The sequence below is a fragment of the Rhinolophus hipposideros genome (assembly GCF_964194185.1).
Source record: "Rhinolophus hipposideros genome assembly, chromosome: 3".
In the NCBI taxonomy this organism is placed as follows: Eukaryota; Metazoa; Chordata; class Mammalia; order Chiroptera; family Rhinolophidae; genus Rhinolophus; species Rhinolophus hipposideros.
This window is the reverse complement of record NC_138049.1, coordinates 78,474,298-78,484,561: the sequence shown is the minus strand read 5'-3', so window position 1 is coordinate 78,484,561 and position 10,264 is coordinate 78,474,298.

Sequence of the window (10,264 nt, the reverse complement as noted above, 5' to 3'; positions counted from 1 at the left end):
AAAAATACCAATCATAAACTGTGAATAAATATTTATAAAACATGTATCTTATAAAGGGCTTATATCCAAGATACACAAAAAACTCTTTAAAGCTCAATAAGAAAACAAACTAAAAATGGGTAAGAAGGTACAGTATCAGATGGTTGTTGGACTTATCATGGTGGTCACTTCTTTAAGTATACAAATGTTGAATAACTATAAATCTAAACAAAAAAATGGGTAAGGAGTCTTGACAAACAGCTTAGCAAAGAAGATTTACAGATAATCAAGAAACTTATGAAGTCAGCCTTAACATCATATCTCATTAGGGAATTATAAATTAAAACAACAAGGAGATACTACCGAAAATAAGACCTATTTTCGAGGAAACACACTACTACATACCTATTATAATGGCTAATATCCAAAACACTGGCAATACGAAATGATGATAAGGATGTGGAATAACAAGAACTCTCACATATTGTTGCGGGAATGCAAAATGGGGCAGCTACTTTGGAAGACAGCTTTGAAGTTTCTTTAAAAACTAAACACACTATTACCACAGGATCTAACAATCACATATATTGGCTTTATTTATAATTTCCAAAACTTGAAAGCAACCAAGATATCCTTCATCGGTGGATGGACAAACAATCTGTGGTACATCCATACAATGAAAAGGTATTCAGTGGTAAAAAGAAATGAGCTATCAAGCCACAAAAACATATGGAGGAAACTTAAAGTGCATATTGGGAAGGGAAAGAAGCCAATCCGAAAGGCTACATACTACATGATTTTAACTTTTTATAGGAAAGTCAAAACTATAGAGATAGTAAAAAATATTAGTGGCTGTCAGGGGCTGGGAGGTGAGGGAAAGAGGGATGAATAGATAGAACATAGGGGACTTGAACGGGCAGTGAAACTTCTCAGTATGACAGCATACTGGTATGCTAGCATACCGGTAGATACATACTGGTAGATACATGATATTATGCATTTGTCAAACTACCTCCGAAAAACTAACACAAAAGGTGAGCACTAAAGTAAACTAGAGTTTAATGAATTAAAATGAATCAATATTGTTTCTTCAATTGTATCAAATGAGTCATAGATGGAAGATGTCACTAAAAAGAGAAATTGTTGGGGAAGGGAGTGTACGAAATGCTTCATACTTTTGACTCATTTTTTCTGTAAGTCTAAAACCCAAAACACAAAGTTTACTAATTGAAAAAAATAAGTTTGCAAGATTGAAGGCCAGCAGTTAGGAGGACTAATCTTAATAACAACAACAACATAAATTCAAACTAGGACAAAATTAATGGAAATGGAGAAAAGGAAATGACTTGGACAATATTTAAATGTGTAATCATCAATGTTACTTAGGGTTAGATTAGATCAAGGGGAGCAGGGAGCAATGTGAGAAAAAACAAATCTAGACTAACTTTGGCCATTTTCACTTGGGTGCCTGGGTGATATCAGTCATGGTAGGGAAGAACAGATTATAGGGGAAAAGAAAGAATGATTTTATATTTGTACTTTGTGAGTTTTACTTAATAGTGGCAAACAGTGAAGAAGGTGTACAATAAAAAATAATATGGCTAAAAATTTAAGATGTTCTCTTGTCAAAGATTTAGGGTGCTGTATTTTTATACTTCCACTCTTTACTAATCTTCCATACTTGGTAAACCAGTTTGGAGTGAGAAAAGGAGATTTTAAAATATGCTTATACTATGCTAATGAGAGCAAAATTAAAGTGGACTGAATAAAAGAGTCAGACATTGTGAAAGAGCAAGTACTAAGCATTATTTCTAAATTATTAGGCAATCAGATTTTGCATAATACCTACAATGGAAGGAAACTGACTTAGATATGAAAGCACTACAAAACCCTTAGCATAAGACACTTTAATTGTGTTTCTGAAAATATTTTGATTTCTTTGTGTAAGTGCTACTGCATATCATTGCCGCTAACTACACACTTACAACACTCTTTGAAAATTGGACTGGTAATTTAGATAGCATATCACAACAAGTGTAGAAAAGCAGGAGAATATTAAAGGCTATGCAAATTGACTCATGAATATGAATAGCATCTGAAGTTAGAGATACTGTCATAGCATCATAAAATTAAAAATAGGATTTTATTATATAGACTCAAGTTCTCTAGAATAAATTGAAAGTGGCTAACTCGCCATAGTATTCTGATTTCATGAAAGACAGACAGCATTCTCTTATGGAATGTTTTTTAAATTACAAAATAAAGAGTATACCAAATACTCATAGAGCTGTAAAGCTGGATATAAAACATTTATTTGTTAAATAGTAATTATTTCTAATAGATACATAATTATCTGTGTTTTTTCTATATATTTTATTTTTAATTGAAGTATAATTCAATTAAGTGGCACACAATATCCTATTAGTTTCAGGTGTACACCATGTAGATTCAATACTCATATACATTGCAAAATGATCACCACAATTGGCCTAGTTATCATTTGTCACCAGGCAAAATTATTACAATATTATTAACTATATTCCACATGTTGTATATTACATCCTATGATTTAAAAATAGACTTTTGTACCTCTTAATCTCCTTCACTTCTGTCATCCAACCTTCAACACTTCTTTCCTCAGGTAATTAGCAGTTTGTTTCCTATAACTATGAGTTTGTTTTCTTTTTTGTTTGTTTATTTGTTTTTTTTTTCTTAGATTCTACATATAAGTGTAGTTACATGGTACATGTCTGTCTCTCTCTGACTTATTTTATTGAGCATTTATGGACCTTTAGGTCCATTCATGTTGTCACAGAAAGCAAGATTTCATTCTGTATTATGGCTGAGTGATATTCCATTACATATATATATATATATATATATATATATATATATATATATATATACACACACACACACACACACACACACACACACACACATATGTAATATATACATCACATCTTCTTTATCCATTCATCCATTAATGACACTTAGATTGCATCCATATCTTGGCTATTGTAAACAGTGCTGCAATGAAGATAGGGGTGTACATATCTTTTCAAATCAGTGCCTTTGTTTTCCTCAGACAAATACCCAAAATGCAATTGCTAGGTCATATGGTAGTTCGTATGATCAATTTTTTGATGAACTTCCATAAGGTTTTCCTTAGTGGCTGCATCAATATATTCCCATCAACTGTGTGTAAGGGTGTCCTTCCTCCAATCCTCAGCAACACTTGTGATTTCTTATCTATTTGATAATAGCCATTTTGACAGGTGTGAGGTGATATCTCATTATGGTTTTGATTTGCATTTCCCCAATTATTAGTGATATTGAACACGTTTTCATGCGCTTGTTGTCCATCTGTATGTCTTCTTTGAAAAAATGTCAATTCAAGACTTCTGCTCATTTTTAATAGAGTTGTTTGCTTTTTTAGTATGAAGTTGTATTAGTTTTTTTAATACATTTTAGATACTAACCCTATATCAGATTATGATTTGTAAATGTATTTCACCATTCATTGTTTTTAATGTTTTGCTATGTTGTTCAAAAGCTTTATAATTTAATGTAATCCCATTTGTTTATTTTTGCTTTGTTGCCCTTACCTCAGGTGAGTGGACCAAGGAAATATCACTAAGTACTTTACAGAAATGTGTTATGGGCTACTTGAATAATGCAAGGTAAATAGCGCAGGTAGTGATATATTTATTTATAAATGAGTACACTGTGGCTCAAAAATTTAACAAAGTTGTTCCAATCAAAAAACACATTGAATTCCAAGTCTGGTGACTAAAATATAGGACATTTTATATCAGATGAGTTTCTTAGAGTCTGATAAATATTAAACAAGTAGTTGTCACTTTTTTACACTCTACTTAATGGAATCTCTAATCATCAGGAAGAAGGAAAACTGCTTTTGAGCCCCTGAAGTAGCTTCTTTTTGAAGAGGGAAGGTAGACATCTTTGAGGCACCAAGGAGAGCTGCCCTAAAGAGAAGCAAGTAGATACTCCATGAGCTGAAAAATGAGTTGCAAAATTTCATGTGAAGAACATGCAAAAGAACAAGCAGGTATTGTTTCCTGTACACACTGTTAGCAAACTCAGTGCCAGTCCTAACTGAGCACTCTAGACCTGGTTTATATAAAGCAACATTACACACATAAGTAAAATGTTTTGTTGTTATCAAAATGGTTTAGAGGATCAACTTAGGATATCTCTATACACTTACAAAACAGAACTTAACAACCAGTAAGGAAGCGGTTGATCAAACCATTGTCTAACTCATTTGATTTATTTAAAATTATTTGTAATTATGTTGTAAATTCATTTTATTGCATTATTATAAAAAACAGTCCATCTGTAATCACAGATAATTCTAATTGAAATACATGTGACTAGTTATGCAAAATTAATCCTAACTCAGCATTACCTCCATGCACTTTAATTAGATAACCCTTCTATAGTTCTGTCATTTTGCTTCTTCTCATCTCAGTTTGAAATGTAATAAAAAGAACCACATTCCAACTCTGTCCCCAGTAGCTGCTCTTTATCCATTCCTTCTGTTGAAATTACCACACATTGACTGAGAATCATAAATCTTTTTTTCATAAAACTGAAACACAAATACTACTGTCCACTGGACATATACATCACATCACACTAGTCACAAAACTGGGATTATTCAGCTTTTTTTTTTTTTTTCTCATCATTCTTCCCCACTTCGAATTAGTCATGATTTTCAATTAATTCCTCACAACACTACCAGGGTAGCATGTTTCTTAAAGAAAAAGTTTTGAGGACCATTCCCTACTTAAAATTATAGGTTTTTCCATGGATTACAGAAAAAAAAATAAGTAAAAGAATTAAACTCATACAGAACAGTCAAGGCTTTTACAAGGCAACGCTCTATAGTCATGTGGCTTTTTCCACCTTCTCAGTTCTCAGCTACTATACCAGACCCTAAGTCTCTGCCTCCACCGTTCTGAACTCCTTACAGTTCCAAGAGTAAATTAGCTTTTTGTTTTTTTTGTTTTCTGAAGGGCTTTTGAGGTGGTGGGGGAATGGGAAGGCTGTGTGTGTGTCTGTATGTGAGTGTGTGTGTGTGTGTGTGTGTGTGTATGTGTGTATTTTCCTCCATAATTTTTGCTTCTAATAGGCTATTGTATTTACCTTCCTTTCCACAGTTCAAAGGCCTTCTATCCCTTGTTTATGAGGAAATTTTCTTTATGAGGGGAGAAGGAGGGTAATTGGGTAGAGTTTAATAAAGAAGCTCTTTACAAAGTTAAAGACATGGTTTAGGAAAAGCAACAATGAATTGTGAATTATATCAGTCCTGGTAATAGTTTCCATTCCTCCACCTGAAAGGACAAAAGGCAGAAAGCAGTTCCTGGAGCCCAAGAGTGGGCCACCTAATAGGCCAAGTGGCGGCCACAGTCAAATAACAGTTACCTCGACAGGAGGCACGTAAAGAAATGAACACCCTAGCCTCCTGCCTGATATTGGCTGAAGTCAGAGGGAAAATAAGTGTAAAAGGCATGTGGATCAGCCTCCTGGGAAAAAGAGCAGCTACTGGGGACAGAGTTGGAATGTGGTTCTTTTTACTACATTTCAAACATGCACGCACGCACTCACGCACGCACACATTTATTTAAAACAGAACAAAAAGTTCATACATTTCTCCCACTCTTCTACCACCAACCACTGGCAACCCAATCTGTTTTCTGTATCTATGAGCTTTGGTTTTGTTTTGTTTGTTTTTTTGTTGTTGTTGTTTTCTTTTTATTCCACTTATAAGAGAGATCATATATTTGTCTTTCTCTGATTTATTTCACTTAATGCCCTCAAAGTCCATCCATATTGTTGCAAATGACAAGGTTTCATTCTTTTTGTATGGTTGATTACTTTATATATTCAACTATCGATAGAAACTTAGGTTGTTTCTGTGTCTTGGCTATTTTAAATAATGCTTTCATGAGCATATATTCGTTTTGAGTGAGTGTCTTTGTTTTCTTTGAATAAATGCTTAAATATTTTCTACATAAACAGAGGCAAACTATAACTGCAGAATTTACCACAATGGAATAAGAGAAACCAAAACATCCAGGATTGTCAACTGAAACCAGAATTCTATAGACCAGTGTTTCTCAGATTTCTTTTTTTCATTTTTACTTTTCTAAGGAAGCTTGTTAGACATTTGAATTTAACCCTCCCATGAAATTTCAATGCCACAGATATACTGTATATCTGTTGATGTGTTTACATGAGGTTTATATGTAAAAAGGATAAGATATTTTCACCTTCGGCAAGGGAATGGTATTGCCTCCATTGAGAATGCATACTTCTTTTTAAAATAGAAAAAGGTCTGACAGAATATTCATTTTACAATTTTGTCCTAACCATAGACACATGTGAACTTCTTCCCCCTTATTTCCGTTAGCATAACGGAAATTTTGTGAATTGTGACTAAGATCGGTGTACTACAGGGTACCTATAAGTCTCCAAGGACTTTTTGTATCCCCTCTAGCAAGATTTTCTTGAAGAATTTTTCTATACTGCTCCTCTGTGCAAACTGAAATTTCTCTGGAGAATATGGACCAAGGTTTATAATAAGACTTTCTGATAAACTTTAAAAAGGGGCCACCTTAACTATCTGCTTTCGCAATATGTGTATTCTTGGTTCTTTCCAGAATATCTAGACACATTTCTGTCTTCAAGTAAGAAGGTGGGGAAAATACAGAATGAAGACCCATACTAAGGAGTAATAAAGGAAAAACATCCATACCAAAGTTATAAATTGTTTATATAGACACAAGAGTACTGGTCATCTCTTAACAAAAGCCTTTTGAACTTTTTCTGATAGTTATAGAAGTCTGAATTCAGTCTCTTACTGGCAGACAAAACAACAACAACAACAACAACAAAAACACCAACAAACAAATCTACATTTGCTATATAATGCAAAGAATCTGTGACTAACTTTATAACAATTGTTTATTGAGTAATGCTTTAGGGATTCAAAGACTACTGTAATGCTGGGGAAATTATATTGTAAATGTTTAAAATAATAAGACTAATAATTTCAAAGTTCAGGGCATGTCCAAAGGATGTTTATCTATCTATGTGATGCCTTTTCAATCACAAGCAGAATCATTTTTTTTTGTTGTTGTTGTTGTTTTTTTTTAATTCAAGTTTATTGGAGCGGCAATGATTAATAAAGTTACATAGGTTTCAGGTATACAATTCTGTAATACATCATCTATATATCACATTGTATGTTCACCACCCAGAGTCAATTATCCTTCCATCACCATATATTTGATCCCCCTTACCCTTATCTACCATCCCTCTCCCCCATTACCATCTGGTAACCACTAAACTATTGTCTGCGTCTATGAGTTTTTTGTTTCTTTATTTGTCTTATTTCTTTGTTATTTCCAGTTTTATATCCCACATATCAGTGAAATCATATGGTTCTCCACTTTTTCAATCTGAATTGTTTCACTTAGCATAATATTAATCTCAACTTGCATCCATGTTGTTGCAAATGGCACTACATATTTTTTTATGGCAGAGTAGTATTCAATTATGTATATATACCACATCTTCTTTATCCAATTATCTATCAATGGGCACTTTGGTTGTTTCCATGTCTTGGCCACCGTAATTAAAGTTGCAATGAACATTGGAGCACATATATCTTTACAGATAAATGTTTTCAGTTTTTTGGGGTAGGTACCCAAGAGAGGGATTGCTGGGTCATATGGCAGTTCCATTAATGTTTTGAGGAACCTTCCTTAATGGCTGCACCAACCTGAATTCCCACCAACAGTGCAGGAGGGTTGCTTTTTCTCCACAGCCTCTCCAACACTTGTTATTATTTGTCCTGTTGATGATAGTCATTCTAACTAGTGTGAGATTATATCTCATTGTGATTTTTATTTGCATTCCTCTGATGATTAGTGATGTTAAGCATCTTTTCATATGTCTATTCACCATCTGTATGTCCTCTTTGGAGAAATATCTATTCATGTCCTCTGCCCTTTTTTTAATTGGATTGTTTGCTTTTTGTTGTTGAATTATAAGGGTTCTTTACATGTTTTTTATATTAGTTCCTATTGGAGGTGTTGTTTGCCGATATATTCTCCCATTTGGTGGTTGCCTCTTTATTTTGTGGATGGTTTATTTTGCTGTGCAGAAGGTTTTTAGTTTGATATAGTCCCATTCATTCATTTTAGCTTTTACTTCCCTTGTCTTTGAGGTCAAATTCATAAAATCCCCTTTGAACCCAAGGTCTATAAGTTTAGTACCTATGTTTTCTTCCATGCAGTTTATGACACACCCTCATGTAATATCATAATTAACGGTGAAAAACTGAAGACCTTCACTCTACATACAATAACAGAAACAGGGCTGTCCCTTATCATCACTGCTTTTCAACATAGTATTGGAGGTCCCAGCCAGAACAATCAGGCAAGACAAAGAAATGAGGCATCCAGATTGGGAAATGAAGAAGTTAAATTGTCACTTTTTGCAGATGACACGACGCTGCATACAGAGAACCAAAAGGCTCCACCAAAAAGCTATTACAAATCCTAAACAAGTAGAGTAAAGTTGGTGGCTACAAAATCAATGTGCAAAAAATCCATTGCATTCCTGTATACTAACAATGAAATCTCAGAAAAATAATTTAAAAAAAAGAACAATTCATTTTGCAATTGCAACAGAATGAATAAAATACCTAAGAGTAAACTTAACAAAGAATGTGGAAGACCTATACACTGAAAACTATAAGACATTTTGAAAGAAATTGAAGAAGACACAAAAAAATGGAAAGACATTCTGTGTTCATGGATTGGAAGAATCAATATAGTTAAAATGGCCATACTACCCAAAACAATATCCAGATTTAATGCAATCCCCATCAAATCCCCAATGGCATTTTTTAAAGAAATAGAACCAAAAATCATCAGATTTGTATAGAACCACAAAAGACCCTGAATAACCAAAGCAATCCTAAGAAAAAAGAACAATACTGGAGATATCATGCCCCCTGACTTCAGCTTGTACTACAGGACAACAATAATCAAAACAGTATTGTATTGGCAGAAAAACACACAAAGACCAATGGAATAGAATTGAGAACACTGAAATAAACCCACATATACATGGAGAGATAATTTTCAACAAAGGAGCCAAAAACATACACTGGAGAAAAGAAAGTCTTTTCAATAAATGGTACTTGGTGAATTGGAAAGTCACATGAAAAAGAATGAAACTAGACTGCTATCTGTCACTGTGTACCAAAATTAACTCAAAATGGATCAAAAACCTAAACATAAGACCTGAAACACAAGAAGAATCTTAATATCTCATTGCTAGGCTCCTAAAAGTCCTTTGTAGACTATAGTGAAATTATCATAGGTATATTTGAATGTTAATGAAGGTTATTGGATAGAATCACAAAATCATCACAGAACTCTCAAAGGCAGTTTTGACTCCAGATCATGCTGAACGTATATGACTGTAAGCAAGTTATAAAAGTTGAAAAACTTTTTCTCATAAATGAACTGGAGATCATCTGTCCTGTTGCATATTAAATGTTTCGCAAGATGTACTTCAAACAACTATTCAATTGTTTTCTATTTGTGCGGGTCACTTATGCAAACTTAGCAATTTTGTTCCTATTGTAATGGGACATAAGAATGAAAACGACCATTCCCTTGAAATGTGAATCATACTGAAACCAGCTCACTCTGAGAAGGACTGGAAGGGCAAAAACTAAAATAGAATACCTAAGGCATCTGCAGTTCAGATCTGAGAAAACCCCAAAAAAGATTTGATTGAATGTATCTTTATGGGAAAAATTATAATTTATTAACCAAGATTATTTTTTAAATTTATATTGAGAAAAGTGATATTTAAAACTGATGATCTCACTTATATGAGGAATCTAAAGAAAAGAATATGTGAATGAACTAATCAGAGACAGTTTTGAGGACACAAAGAAAAAACCGAGAGTTGTTAGATGGGTGGGGGCGGGGGGGTGTTTGGGATAAGGGGAAAGGTGAAGGGATTAGGAAGCAGCTGGTAACCACAAGATGGCCTCAGGGTTTTCTGAAAATTAATTTGGGGAACTTATTCAATAATGTTGTAAAGATTTTGTTGGGTATCCGATGGACATGCGTCCTATTTGGGAGACCACCTCAGAGATAATGTGGATGCCTGACCATGGCATTGTACACCAGAGCTAAACATTAATGAATGCCAACTATAATTTTATATA